This window comes from Lethenteron reissneri, chromosome 20 (genome assembly GCF_015708825.2).
Source record: "Lethenteron reissneri isolate LAM-NWPU_2019-01 chromosome 20, ASM1570882v1, whole genome shotgun sequence".
NCBI lineage: Eukaryota > Metazoa > Chordata > Hyperoartia > Petromyzontiformes > Petromyzontidae > Lethenteron > Lethenteron reissneri.
Window position 1 is genome coordinate 13,073,436 of NC_083798.1, and position 15,390 is coordinate 13,088,825.

Below are 15,390 nucleotides of genomic sequence, written 5' to 3' on the forward strand. Positions count from 1 at the left end.
TGCTTACACTGGGCACACTTATAGCGAGGACCTGTAGTGTACGGAGTATTGTGCATGGACCATGGTAAGGATGGCTATGGTGAAGATGACTCAGGTGAGGATCAATAAATCAATCCAAGATCTGCAATGCGCCATATTCAGCAAAAAGCTGAGGCGGAAACGCGGATGGCACTGAGGAAATGCAACTGGGTGTGAATGACTATGGTGAGGATGACTGTAGTGATGACAACTATCATGAGGACGACGATAATGAGGAGACTATGGTAAGGATGACTATGGTGAAAGGACCACGGCGAGGATGACTTTGGTGAGGATGGCTATTGTGAGTATTACTTTAATGAGGGGACAATGGCTGTGGTGACGATGACGTGGTGATGACAACTGTCGTGAAGATGACTATAGTGTGGAGGCTGTGGTGAGGATGACTGTGGCGAAGGAACCATGGTGAGGCTGGCTATAACGAGGTGACAATGGTGAGGATGACCATGATGATGAGGGGACTAGCAGGGCCATCACAAGCATTCTGTGAAGGTTTATGCCAGGGGTCGATAACCAAAATAACACGAAGAGCCATTTTTTTAACTCAATATTTCAAGAGCCGCAATGTATGTGAATGTGATACGGTCCTTAATAAATCATGTCACGAAGTAGTCGTTAAAGAGCCGCATGTGACTCTGGAGCCACAGGTTGTTTGCTCCCCTGTCCATCGTAAACTGGACTCCCATGGTCAGGGCTCGGCAACACAAATACCAAGAAGAGAATTTTTTTCGAATTTGGTAAAAAATAAACCCCCTCAAAATTTCAAGAGCCGCAATGCAGTCCTTAAAGAGCCGCACGCGGCACCGGAGCTGCAGGTTGCTGACCCCTGGCCTATGAGAAGAGGCACATGCGATGCCGACCCTGCTGCAAAAATTCCCACGGGTCTCTGGGAAATATAAGCAGCTTCCAAAGACTACTCAGTACAAATGCTTCACTGTTCTTTTCCTACGTGAAGAATTAGTGTAGCATCAAATAAGTATTGCTCAGACCGTAAGGAGTATTGCTGTTAGGGTACATGTTTTAACGTCCACATGCAACGAGATGGGTTGGTCAGCATTTTCCCTCAAGCCTTTGTCTCCTTATTGCAAGTGTTTATCACTGCCACAGGTACTAATTTGAGGCTGAGTCAACCTAGGAGAGGCCCAGGACTGAGTTCAGATATTTGTCACCGACGTTGGCTGTGAGAGCGGAAATCCATCTTGGGCCGCTGGGTTCGGAGCAAAGTGTGCCAAGCCACTACACGACCGCTCCCCAAACACAACCGCATGCACACGTGCTTGTAGTGAAGATAAATAAAAGTGTCTTGCAAACAGTGCGATTGCCAAAGCACCCAAGACCTTGGGATGGAACTGAGAAACCATAATTCTTTCAGTGCCTCTGTGGGTGCTCGTTTGGCCAGCCGAGAGCAAGCAACCCTTCTGCTCATGGCGATTTGTTCTGAGAAGCCAAATGTTGCAGTGGTGGATTTCAAAGTTAATCACATTCGTGACACCACGGTGGCTGCAACTTGTCCTCATTCATCATCGTGCCCAAGCTGTTTGAATTGACTAATTCACCTGCCAATTAGGTTTAGCTGTGGCTTCCATCACACGATAAAGGAATCAATTACATCGAAACAGTGTCCATTGTCCTTTTGCCTGTTCTTTTTCAAAATTGCAATTACATTTCAACAAAATAAGGATGCTCTGCTACACTGGACTGGGCCGGCTATGGTATGTATGCTGCTAAATATCAAAGAACACGGTGCTTTCAACTGGGCGGTTCAATGCCAGCCTACCAGTCATAGACCTTCCACCTAGATTTAAAAAAAATTGAAACATTAAACGGGAGTGGCACGCTTATTTTTTTTTCCAAATGTAAAAGTGCTGATGAATGTGGCCAATTTCCAGAAATCTAGGCCATTTTTATCAAGATGCTCACAAAACCACACGTTCAAAATCTTCAGCAATGTGGTATCAAAAAAAGACAACATGATTTATGCATGTATATCAACCACTACTGGCCAAAAGGTAAATGTTTAGCAGCCTCAGGCTCATATATGTATATACTGCACTGTATAACATTAAATAAATCACACTCAAATGGCATTGTGCTTTGCTCATAAAGCTTGTTCCAAAAAGTCCTGGTTCACAAAGGTCAAGCTTCCATTATTGTGTACAAAGGTCACGTGCACAAGGACACACGCACCTTGCGGGTGGGTGAGTGCTAGCGTCGTCGCGGTTAAAACACCCAACTCGATTCCCTCACGTGGCCAACATTATTGGCGAATATCTGAAACCTGTCCCAGGCCTATACTAGGTTGACTTAGCCTTAAACAGGTACCTGGTGCGATGTGTAAACATCGGCACAGGGGAGACAAAGGCGGCCGGGTGTGGTGTTGGCCACACCATACCCTCGTGGACCATGCCAGCAGCCTTCGTAGATGCTTCACAAACAGCACTCCCTCCAACAGCACGAAGATGCTATACGGAGGGGGGGGGGGTCTATATCTATGAGGAGGTGTGCACTCCTTCTGGGTATATGGGTGTGAGCAATGATTAGGACAGTTCCTATTTTTATGAGTGTTCTTTTTGGTTTTAGTGCACAGTAAAGAAATAACCCACCTGTCCTCAGCAGGTTATCTATGGTTCCATTTTTTAAGCTTTTGCAACAGGGAAACAACACTCAAAGGACACAGCACTCAATAACACCCTCTGAAACATAACTCACTGCGGAGGCACCGCTCACACCTATGCACATGGCAGTGTCTCTGAGAAACAGACTGCACATCAGCAGGAAGCTTTGGAGTGCTCCTTTATGTTTTTTTATGGCTCCAACACAGTCTGGGCCTGGTATTTTTTTAAACTGCACCACAAGTTAAATTCTGACATCAGGTTTCTTAGTACAATTCCGTGCAAAAATCGGGACTTTTCGTTTTTTTTCCTCCCGTATGGCCTCCACTTTCCTTCTCCAGACCCTTTCCCCTCCCCCGCATGTTTCAACTTATCAGTCACTCGATTGTGTCACCAGGTGTACAAATTGAAAAGGCAATTCTCATTGTGCCAAATGGAGCTCAGGAAGCGGACAAACCTCAACAGATTTCGGCTGGAGTCCGTGACACATTCAATTTGACTTGCACTGCCCCCCCCACTTCAGCAGATTCAAACAGAGCACCTCGCTACTCCTAGCGTCGAGAGCCATGGCATATCTGCATGGTGAGCAATGAATCTCTGCAGTGTGTCAATGGCATTTTCTGAAAGAGGGTACTCTCACTTAGCACCTCTTACCCACAAACAATTGGCTGACAGCAAATCGTGTGTCAAACAGAAATCATTCTGGAGTAGACAACTATCACTTTTTATTGACTGAAGATGTTTACTTTAAAACAAAGTTGCACATAATATATGGTATATGAAATCCCCGTGAGGGTGACGATAGGGGCATGCGGGTTTTGGAACTAGTTTGTAGTGAGCATGTGGGGATTGTGAGCAATGGCGCCGTTTGAAAGCACTCTTCAGCCTCGTCCTGTTGAGCGGTCGCAGCTGTTTTTTTTGGCGAAAGTGCTTTCTGCATCTCCACGAGATGCAAGCTCCCTTCCAAATGACAACGGCGGGGTTCTGGGATGAAACAGTTTCATGCGTGTGTATATTTCAGTGAAGCTAAAGGAACAGGCTGGAATTTGAAAGGTTATTTATTTTCTCGGTTTTATTTTTTGTTGTTTTCTTTATTGTTGTTGTCATGTTATACTACCGGACATTCCAGTTCTACGTGATTTAAATGGAAGCTGGAGATTAGTGGGCTGTAACCCACCCGGTTGTCTTGTGCTTCGGAGAGTTTAGAGCTCATCAAGATACTGAGCGACGTGACCTGAATGAAAATAATTTGAGTGGCCCCAGTGTGCTTTGTCGCCCACAGGGCATTACCGCGTGCGTTCGTACAGTAAAAAGTGCCCGAGTTTATAACACATTAAAATCGCCACATAATTGCTACCACTTAATTGCTCATTCATTCATTTGCCACGCAAATATGTATTCGTTGACGTGCTATTAGTTTTCTAAATGAAGGATTTTTTTTAGGAATGCGACAACACGTTGGTCACGAAGGACTCTTGTTGAACGATTAGTCTCAGATATGGCGTTGAGCTCAAGCCAAGGCAATTACGCGCCCTTGATCGTTGAGACATGGCACTTTTTGAATTGAAGCGCAGACTGACAATTGAAGGTCACCAGTCCACGCTGCATAATGTGAGCAAAGGCGGCATTTGAATACACACAGAAGGCAAGAGTCGTGCCTGCCGAGATGAATGGGAAATGTAGAGAAATGTGGGAAATGCGTGGTAACTCACTACGTAATAATATTGGCTGGGACCCTCACACCATCCCACCCGTCACCATTGAGGAAAGGAGCAAAGGAACTTTGCCTCGGCTTCGATGTCACTCAATATTATACATTCATTAACAGTATAGATTTTGCACATTCTTATTTGAGACAATGATGAAATAGGCGGCTGAGATATGAATCACAATCTTACATTGCCATGGCGCATTAGGTATGGACCACTCTTTTAATTATTTCCTCATACAGCAATGGAGTAAAGTGTGGTTTTGTGAAGGTCCTCATGTGCTGTGCTGTACATCATACACGTGTGTACACCAGCATGCGATACTGAGTCGGGCTTGGCGGTGGCTGGCAGGGTTATTGAGTAACTTTACCTGGACACCAGTCACGTGGTTAATGGAGATTCATTTAGAAACTGCTGTGTGTGACACACGTGCTGTTGCATTTTACAGATTACCACAATAAATATGTTTGCCCTCGATTTGGAGCACCTGCCCACGTCCTTCATTTCGAGTGTGCAACATATCTTTATTGATCATTACAAGAATAGGTTCTACATTTGTCGAAAAATTATCATGTAATATCCCAAAATAAATGTTTGTGGATTTGTCAGCAGATCACCCCTCGAGCTTGGGGCCCCAGCACAGTTATACTCCCCCCCCCCCGCCCCTTCATGAAGCCGAGCAACAGTCGTCCTCGCTAAACCTCGCGAAGCACCAGAGGAACTAAATATAAAGGTGGTTGACTTCGTTGTATGCGTAGGGTTCACAGTCCATAATATGATCCAAATGGGCTGTGCTGTTTGCAAAACACATACCATGTAGCAGCTGTACCAAGGTTGAACCTGCCACCCCTCCAGGACAGATGTAAGGTGCCACCCATCTTAAACAATGGCACACTCTTCCACACCTTACACGGGTCACAGGTGCACAGATAAATAATTTATGGCCTTCATGCCCTCTTAAAGGAGTTGTTACCTTAATTCTGTTCCCAAAGGATGGCAGGTATATGATGGCACATTTATCATTGCTGCTGCCTGCATATCAGGCTGTGAAATTTAAAGATTTAGCCTGGCTGAATTATGCTGCAGAGACCTCTCTTTAATGGTTTAATGCCGTCACATATCACACCAGGTGCTCATGTCATCCTCTCTCATTCCATCTTTTATACTTTCATTTCCATCCCCACTACCTTGCATTTCCTTGCACACAATCCAAAAGACACTGCACGTTTTTGTGATGTTGGTTATTTGACCATACTTTAACAATGCTGGTCAGTGTGGATTGGTCAAGGGCACTGCCTAGGGCTGGATGCACAAAACTTGCCACTGATGTTAGTCATGGCTGGGAATCAAAATCAGGCTACTGGCCTCATGATGCATTGCAATTACCACTGCGCAGCCATTCCACCCCATTGTTAATTACTGTGTTGGCTGATAATTCCTGTTCCAATAATCAAAGTTCTTACATTAAAGTCGCTACATCCATTAATGGTCCACGACAGCCAAGCGTTGCCATTCACAGGTTAACTGGGTATAATATTTTCTAATTGTGATTATTTTTCAAGTACGCAAGTGTGCATTAATAATGCAATAATTGTTAGAGGTAACAGAGATGGACTGGCCTTGGGGTTTTATCACTTCTTGTATATACATCTCTTCCATTCTTTAGCATTTTGCACTGTCGCTTCTCCCACAATAATGAGATACAGGTTCTCTCAAAGGGATGCTTCAGTTCCGTTTTGCTTTACGGAGTCCACAGCAACGTGTCTCTTTCCCCAGCATTATCCCTGGCAGTTCACACTCACGCCTCGAGCACCTTAACGATAAACTAACTTCAATCAAGCCCTGCCTCTTGCTTCTGTCACTTATTAATCAGCCAGACAAAAAATAACCCCTTGTATCCTGCAGCTCCTTGGGTTAATTTAGTCTCAAGCAAAACAACAACTTAACAGTTCCAGGGTCTTGCTCTTCAATTTCATTTGGGCCATAATCACTGTCTATATCACAAGTCAGTGAAGCATTAGCACTGGGAATTTGGAATTCTCAAACGCATTCATACACTGCCTGGGTGCACAGCCCATCCATCCTACAAGCACGCTGGGTGTCCATGGGGGAGCGGGGATGTTACGGGTTATGATCAAGTCCCCTTGCAGTTGCGTTATTCACTCCCGCTACCATGGAAGCACCTATCGTAAAAATCCAGACAGCAGGCTAAACCCTTTTACCTTTTTGCCACGGTAACGCGCTTTCTCAGAATGGCGAGAAGAAAATGATTGTATTACTTCAGATGAAATTGACAGGAATAATACATTTACCAATGCCATGCTTTGAAGCTGAACACTTACCTGGCAGAGTACAGGAGCCACTGTTAAGCCTATTTCAGGAGGAACATGTTTTTCACCGAACAGTTTAGGGGAGAGATAACGGTCATTCTTCTGGTTAAGGGCCTTATAGTTGGCCAAAGAATAGACCTTTAGGCTTGAGACGTTAACCTATTTTCTTCTTGAACGGGCTGTTATTGTTATTGCATTCTAAAAATGTACCTGCTAGCCTTGATGAATATCTCAGTGTTGTAGATGATATTTAATATAAGAATGCCTTTGTATGTGAAGAATACCTAATTCCGAGGACCGCAGCGGTCTCATATTTCACCTTGACCTGTGATCATTAAGGAGGGCGTGAGCTTCAAGGCCAATTTACTCACACGCAATAAATATCGGGCACTCTGAAAGCACGAGCCAGAATATTACTATCTAAACAAACAGTATATGCCTTGCTGAAGCTGGTGAGTACAAAGTCTCTCTTTAAACAAGACACGTGGCTTCACAGTAATATACTGTACATAGATTTTTTAATAAAATGAATATAAAACATGACGAGGAAGTTGGGGTCGCCTGACTAGCAGCATTCTGCTTCCGGCGAGGACACAATGAAATTGATTTCTTGGCCCTTTTGGGGGAGTTTGGGAATTCGCATCTCGGCTTCCGTGAATCCCTGGTCGATAGAGTATTCATTATAACTATAGCGTAATGCGATAACGCGGATGTGTGGGCTGCCTTTTCAGGCAGCGGCCCTGAGTGATGGATTGAAGTTATCGCACCGAGAATTGGAATTTACATCCATGGCTACCTCCCTGTGGTGGTTTGAGGTCTTTATTTCAGGAGCGGCTGACTCTGCAGTGATGCAATTTACTCGTCTGACTGTCGGCAGATTCAGGATTATACATGCACTGCCTCAAGCTTGCAAGTAGAGGTGAACAAATGGACCTTGAACTTTTCTATGGTTGGTACCCAGTGCCCAATACCTCTATCCTCAATCCAGGGGTACAACCACTGCAGGTGTTATAGATATGGCTAATAGACACCCACAACATTTAGGACAAAAATCAAAGTGTGTTTGGGTAGGCATTTATCTCCCTTCAATAAGGTGTCGGAAGTGTTGCTTATGCCAATGATGGAACCTTCAAATCCACAGGAGTGTTTAATCATTGGGCCCAGTACTGGGTCACGGATCCTACCTGTAATCGAACCAAGATCTACCAGTGTTGCCATTCGCTAGTAGTGCACTCCAAGTGTGCCCCTACTTAAAATCAAAACAGTTACAATAGGGTCCTGAGGGTAAATTGTTAAAGCCCATGAGGCTAACCAACAGGGCCTTTTCTATTTGTCACGACGAAATGTGTGAACCTTCTTGTGTTTGAAATGCAAAGCTACAGATGGATATTTTTGAAATGCAATTCTTTCTTAGAGAGGTGACATTAATGGCAAGGAATGCTATAATTAACGACACAGCTTTGGGCCTCTGGAAAAATAATATCATAAGTCACGTGGTAATTACTACACAGCACGATCTTGTGGGATGAATCTTAGAGCAAGGGCTGTGAATGTAAAGCTACGTTATTGTGACTTGCCATGTCAGCAATTGGGAGCCATTGCGGCTTTCATAACGGTCCAGACACTCCGAGCGGCGGGGAATTGTTCTTTACTATTCACCCAAAGCAACAAAAGTAAACAGAATTTATAAACATTTCCATAAACACGCTGAGCAGTTAACACATAACCTGTTGCATTTTATGCAGTGTTTTACTCCATACAAAAAAATATATTTATATTATGACATATGCATCGATACTAAGAAGTAGTGTTCTCGTGAAAAAAAAATCTGAAATTTGAAGTGATTGCTATATTATTATTATAACTCACTTCCATTTCATTAAATAGCAGGCTACATATATATATTTTTTCACATAAGAAAGCCAATCAGCCAATGTGCTGAGATCCTACTGTGAGTGATATTCAAAAAAAGTCTAATATGTTAATTAACGTATAACCTTACTGAAGCAGCAACTCGACAACAATCTCAATTGTTAAAATTTGAGTAATGACTACAGGTACAACCCTTTGTCCATCCACTGCTGGATGAAGGCCTCCACGTGCCATGCAGGTTGTGGGGGTTATTTGGACCGTACTTCATCATGCTGGCCAGTGTGTGTTGCGAAGGCAGGGAGCATACAAATTAAAGAGCGACAGTGCAGCATTTAATTCCACTAGGCAGCCCTTTGCTTCCAGCCATTTAGCTTCACAGCCGATATCACCTGTTATGCATGGCTGAATTACGCTGTATTTGAGCATTGTCCAGGCACAACCCTGTTAACTACATTGCCTGGTATACAACAGGTCCGTGGGTTCGATCCCGACTCTGACGCCTAGAAATTAGGAGTTTGTATGTTCTCCCCGGGGTAGTGGAGATTTTACAGGTAGGAACAACAGGTTCCACACTGCCCACCAGGGATTATTTGTCTGTCGTGCATAGCCCCTCCCAAACATGTACGCTCCCGGATTGGTTGAAGTGCGTCACGTGACCGCGAGCTTTCTGCCGTGCACGAATGCGATGACCAAACAAGTTCTTACCTCATTGGAACCTCATTTGCCAGTAAAAAATATGATAATTGGTTTTTTACCCTTCTATCTGGCAACAAAACTGACACCTTTTTTACAAGGAGTCATGTTTACATAGACCACAATACCTGCAGTCATAATGCAAACAAAAAATATAACTCTTATAATGTACACTGTCCTTGAAATTGATTGGTCCACACCCGAGACAGCTTTCCTTAGAGCCTAGTCTCACATGGGTTGGACCAGATGACGCCAAAAGACGCCAAAAGGCGTCATCTGGTCATGTAAACATGACTCCTTGTAAAAAAGGTGTCAGTTTTGTTGCCAGATAGAAGGGTAAATAACCAATTATCACGTTCCTACCTGCCCACTCCGAAGGAACGTGTTTATCCGGGTCCTCCGGTGTTTCCCTCCACATTATATTCCAAAATTTGTAAGAGTATTTGGCTGGTATAAATTTCTATATGATCACTTCGTTGAGCTATCAATAGTGGCCAGGTCGCTTCTGAAAAAGATATTTAGCTCAGTGGGCTTTACCTAGTAAAATAAAAAATAGTTTTTATAGTTTATAGTTTTTGCCTTCCAATATCTGACGAGCTCAAGGTGCATTTCGCGTGATTTGGTCATAGACTCTACTACTATGCTACTGTGGTACAATCTAATATTGTACAATGTATGTATTTCATTACACCCTTACTGCTTTTGATTTGCATAGTGAACTCATTCCCTCTTGTTGGTGATGAAAAAAGAATGGTGGCTGCAATGACATTCAGCTATCTAAAGGTGGGAAACCCCATTCAATCCACGTCTATCGCGACACGTGTGATGGTCCAATGAGTACGTTAGCAAGCGCCACCCATCACCTCTGTCCAGCATCTCATGAGACTCCCCCCCCCACTCCAAACAATTTTCCTGTTATCCGATTAGTCGAGTCATTGAGTTAATAATCAATAGGGCAATCGATTACTTAAATAATTGGAGATCCCAGTTGTACTTTGCTGTGCTCATAGTTATTGGCTGCTAACATCAACCGGCACGGTACGGGTGAAGCTGCCAGTGGGAATTGCGCTTCAAATTCCTGACTGCACACACGTAGCCGTGATCCTTCAATTCTCAGTCCCACTGGGAATTTATGTCAAGACCCCGCATTCTAATCTCGCCTCGATATACAGGGCTCTGCATTGATCTGTATTGGAAATAAAGCTTGCCATTAAGGATGATGATAATAAGAATTATAAAACCTCGACCCACACAGGCGGCTCTGATAACTATGTTTTGGATTGCATTGCATCAGATTTATTGAGCTGCAAATCAGGAGGGGAAAAAAAATCGCAAGCCAGTCTTACAACGTGAAAAAAAAACCCAGCAGATAGGTTTCCGACAGCCTGAAAAAGAAGCATATAACCCACTAATTAATGATTTATGATGAATCAATTTTTGTATTCCAGTGAATACATCATTTTCATTAGGAAGGAAAAGCAATCATAAAGTGCCGGGAATACCGAGTCTGTGTGTGCCGTGCCGCGTGTACACGCGCAGGGGACACGACTCCAGGCCCTAAGCTTCTCGCGCCTGTCTGTATGCCACGGCTGCTGTGAATACTGCGATTCTTAATCATGTATTTCATCAGGTTCGAATGTGCATTACGAGGAGTGTAGGTGCAGCGGCTGGCGCACTGCACTATGAAACAGGTGATCTACATTTAATTACCGGTAGTCATGGTGAACGTGAACGGTGAGTGATAATCTCAATAGGTCCTTGCCACTCCTCTTCATCAACCCAGTAAACATTCATCGTTGGGGCCAACATTTCCACGTGAGCCAACACTGGGCCAATGTTGGGCCAACGTTCCATGTTGATTGAGAACCTGTATTCACTAATCTGGTTAACAAAGTCATCCAGCATTGGATTGACAAAGGGATGCAAGTTAATAAGTATAAAGTTAACGTGACTTTTACTGGCCATCCCCACTTACACCAGATTCCAAAGAACACAGGATGAGATGTTATTATCCTTTGTGCAAGCACTTCCAAGAGTTCATGAACAGTGAGCCTGGTGAAATTTGGGGAGCGCATCGTCAGTAGTGAACCTTTGGGTCCTAGGGTGTTTCGGCCTTTCATACTATACACCCTCCCCAAAGGCGGCCAGCGACAGGGTGATCAATCCTACGCTTGCGTCCCATTCCCAATTAGTCATAGGAGTTGCCTTGTTGTTGATAGCCAACATCCCATGGGACTATGCATGGCAGGGGCGTCCTCCTCCCTGAGTCAAGCATTGTTGACTGCATACCTCCTGGCCCTCTCACTTTGGGGCCCAGCTGGGGTCTTTCCTCTTCATCCAGAGCCACTGACTGCTGCCTTCTGCCGCCTCCGATACAGCTCTGATTGCCGAACGCTGGCTCTGGCCCTTAATTCCCAGGTCTCTAAGCAGTCTGGTTGTAGATGTTGCCACAAAACCTCTGCAGCCCACCTCCACTGGTCGGACTTCTGTGTTCCAGCCATGATGCCGTGCTTCGGCAGCTAGATCGGCATAGCGCAGATGTTTTCGCTCATAAGCCTCATCTACTGAGTCCTCCCAGGGTACTGTGAGCTCAATGATGAAGACCTTCTTGAGCGAACGGGACCAGAGCACCATGTCAGGTCTTAGGGTGGTGGTTGCGATCTCCGGAGGAAACACAAGTTGCCGGCCAATGTCAGCTAGCATTTTCCAGTCGCGGGCCAAGCGCAGCTGGCCTCGCTCTATTGGTGTAGAGCCGCTCTTTGGTGGTTTAGCCCCTTCGCGGACAAAGGTCGTCCGTAAGGGGTGTGATGCTGCTGGGGGTGGTAGGGAGTTGGTGGCAGTTCGCTTGTCCTCCAGGGCGGATGCAAGGTTTTTAAGGACTTGGTTGTGACGCCAAGTGTAGCGTCCTTGGGTGAGGCTTGTTTTACACCCTGTGAGAATGTGCCTGAGGTTGGCTGGCATGGAACAGAGGGCACAGTCCGGATCTTCACCATACCATTGGTGAAGATTAACTGGTGTTGGAAGGACGTCATATGTTGCTCTGATGGAAAAGCTCAACCGCCTCGCTTCCATGGCCCACAGATCCTTCCAGCTGATCTTCCTCTTCTCCACACTGTCCCATCGAGTCCACTGTCCCTGTTTGGCAAGAGAGACTGCCTTGGCCCACCTTGCAGCCTCCTCCTGATGGCGTACTTCCTGCACTACCATCTTCCGCCGCTCTGGTGCAGTGGCCTTACTCCAAGCAGCACGGCTAGTTAGTCCAAAGCCTCCTCTCCCTTGCTGAACATGACCCACAATGTCAGCATGTCTGAGGGCTGCTGTTGCCTCCTGGACTGCTTTTCCTGGCCTCCATTTGCGCCCAGTTGCCAAGGTCGGTGCGTTGTTGCTCACCACTGGGTCTCGAGATTCATTCAGTGTCATCTGGAGCCTGGTTTTTGCACACTTGAATTCCTCGGTTAGACTGGTGAGGGGCAGCTTGAGGACACCATCTCCATAGAGGCCTATGGTGGTAAGGCATCGTGGAACTCCGAGCCACTTCTTTAAGTAGCTCGTGACTCCTCTTTCCATCTTCTCCACTGTTGAGATTGGAACCTCATACACTGCTAGGGGCCACAACACCCGGGGTAGGAGACCAAACTGCAGACACCAGGCCTTTAACTTTCCAGGTAGCTGGGTGTTGTCGATGGACTGGAGGCTACTACTGATGTCTTTGCGCAGCTGTTGCACCTGGTCTTTGTCCTTCAGGCTTGCATCATACCACCTTCCAAGGCTTTTTACCGGCTGCTCGGACACTGTTGGGATTTGGTCATCTCCGATGAAGAATTTCAGGTCACAGAGTACTCCCTTCACAATCGAGATGCTGCGTGACTTGGATGGTTTAATCTTCATACGAGCCCAGCTGATGTTCTCCTCGAGTTTTCTGAGCAGTCTCATGGTGCATGGGACAGTGGTGGTCAATGTTGTAATGTCGTCCATGTAGGCTCTGAGTGGAGGGAGGCGACAACCAGAGTCGACTCGCTGTCCACCAGCAACCCATTTTGAGGATCTGATGATAACCTCCATTGCCATTATGAATGCCAATGGAGAAATGGTACATCCCGCCATTATACCTACATTCAGGCATTGCCATGAGGTGGTGAACTCTGAGGTGGTGAAGCAGAACTGCAGATCCTGAAAGTACGACTTCACCAGGGTTGTGATGGTGTCCGGTATGTGGAAAAATCTGAAGGCAGACCACAGGAGTTCATGGGGCACAGAGCCAAATGCATTGGCGAGGTCGAGGAAGACTACATGGAGGTCCCTTTTCTCCACCTTGGCCATTTGGATCTGGTGCCAGATCATGCTGGAATGTTCCAAGCAGCCAGAGAACCCAGCTACAAAAGAAGATCATCAACTTTATGTTTTTTGCATTATACATTTGATTACGGTTGTATAAATTATATTTTAATTGTCATAATTAACAATGTACATGCCCTTTTTCAATGGGAATGGAAATATCGTATGGGAGTTGATGAAAATGTATCACAACTGCACTGCCGGTTGCCCAAAATATGTATAAAAATGCATTCATAATCAGCATTGTGCTTGCGCTGATTTTAAACATGACTATGCATTTACATTGGCAGGGGTGAACATAGGGGCATTGATTTGTCAAGGAGCATGCATTATTTCATTAATATTACATTCACTGTGAGTGGGCACATACAGTACACTTATAATGGAAGCTCATTTTACATGCTTACATCATATTTAATTCCACAAAGCATCGTTCACACAGAGCCTTGCTTTCATTCTTTTTTTCGTGTATTTTCTCTTTTTTCTGCAAAGCATACAAATACTTTTTTTATGTGCATTCCTCTTTTGAATGAAATGGCGCAATGAATACAACACAAATGCCTACATGATTCCATCCATGGCGGCTGCCAGCAGAGTTGTGTGCTCAGTTCCCTGGTAATAATCGCATGGCCAAGATAATATTATACCTGGAGGCAGTAGAGAGTCAAGGAGCTAAAAGGTCGTATATAGGCGCAGACAGAAAGCAAAAAAACAGAAACGGAACCCACCAAGTCAAAGAGGCAATGTATGGAGGCCAACCTGTTGTGTGTACGTGCGTATGTGTTTTGGAAATACAGAATGTTGCCTGACCCCAGGGCAAACGACGAGAATAATCTCGGACCTTGAATCAACTTCACAACGGGAGGCCTCAGTAACGCGGGAACACGCAAAGCGACCTTCACAAATCTAACATCTGCGAGGCAGCCACTAACCCTTTGAGTCGCAATGCTCACCAAAACACAGCGGCGGAGAGCAGGGCTGGCAACTGGGATCGTTTTCTTTCATTGTTCCCTGCTGTAAAACATAAAACAATGGGACCGACAAATCGTTTAAACGCTTAAAGACAGAATGCATCCATAAATGCACGCCCGAAATCATCCCTCGCATTGTCCGCATAACTTTGGGTCGAGGCAGCAGGGTCGTGCTGCGATGTGAAGGGGTTAAAAGTGGACTCTGGGCACGAGAGCAAACTGCTTATTTCGTGCCATTTCAATGCATCGCCTGCAGCGCAGCCGACCAGAGGTTAAAATGATTAAATCTCGAAATAGACCTAGGTGAAGCTCTGAATTTCATAGCCTATTAGCGCAGGCCCTATAGACAACCTCGAACATAACCTTTTATTAACTTACGGGAAAAAAATCTATCAAGAACGTGCTGTATTTTAGATTGAGGAGAAAAAAAAATGGTTAGCAGCACCAGTTTTTGGATTGTTAAATTCGCAGTTCACGTATCCCACGGCATGGTGAGCTTTGTCAGCAGGGAATTAATTTGAAGACTTGCTTAAACAACGTAACACATGTGTAAAATGTCTAATGATAAATTGCACCTTAAAGCACCGATATCAAGAATTACGCAATATGCAAAGAGGACACTTATAACTCCGAATTCAGCTGTCACCCTGATTTCAATAGAGTTAAAAAAAATCCCTTTAGGCCAGCACATTAATAATAAAGGTCAGGTGTTATTATGCATAATCATATATTAATTATTCTAATGCCTTTTTAAGTACAGGTGTTGCATATGATTATACCAATACCCCGTGGTCCTGTGTGTTTAGAACAAGATGGGTTGCTGGAGGAA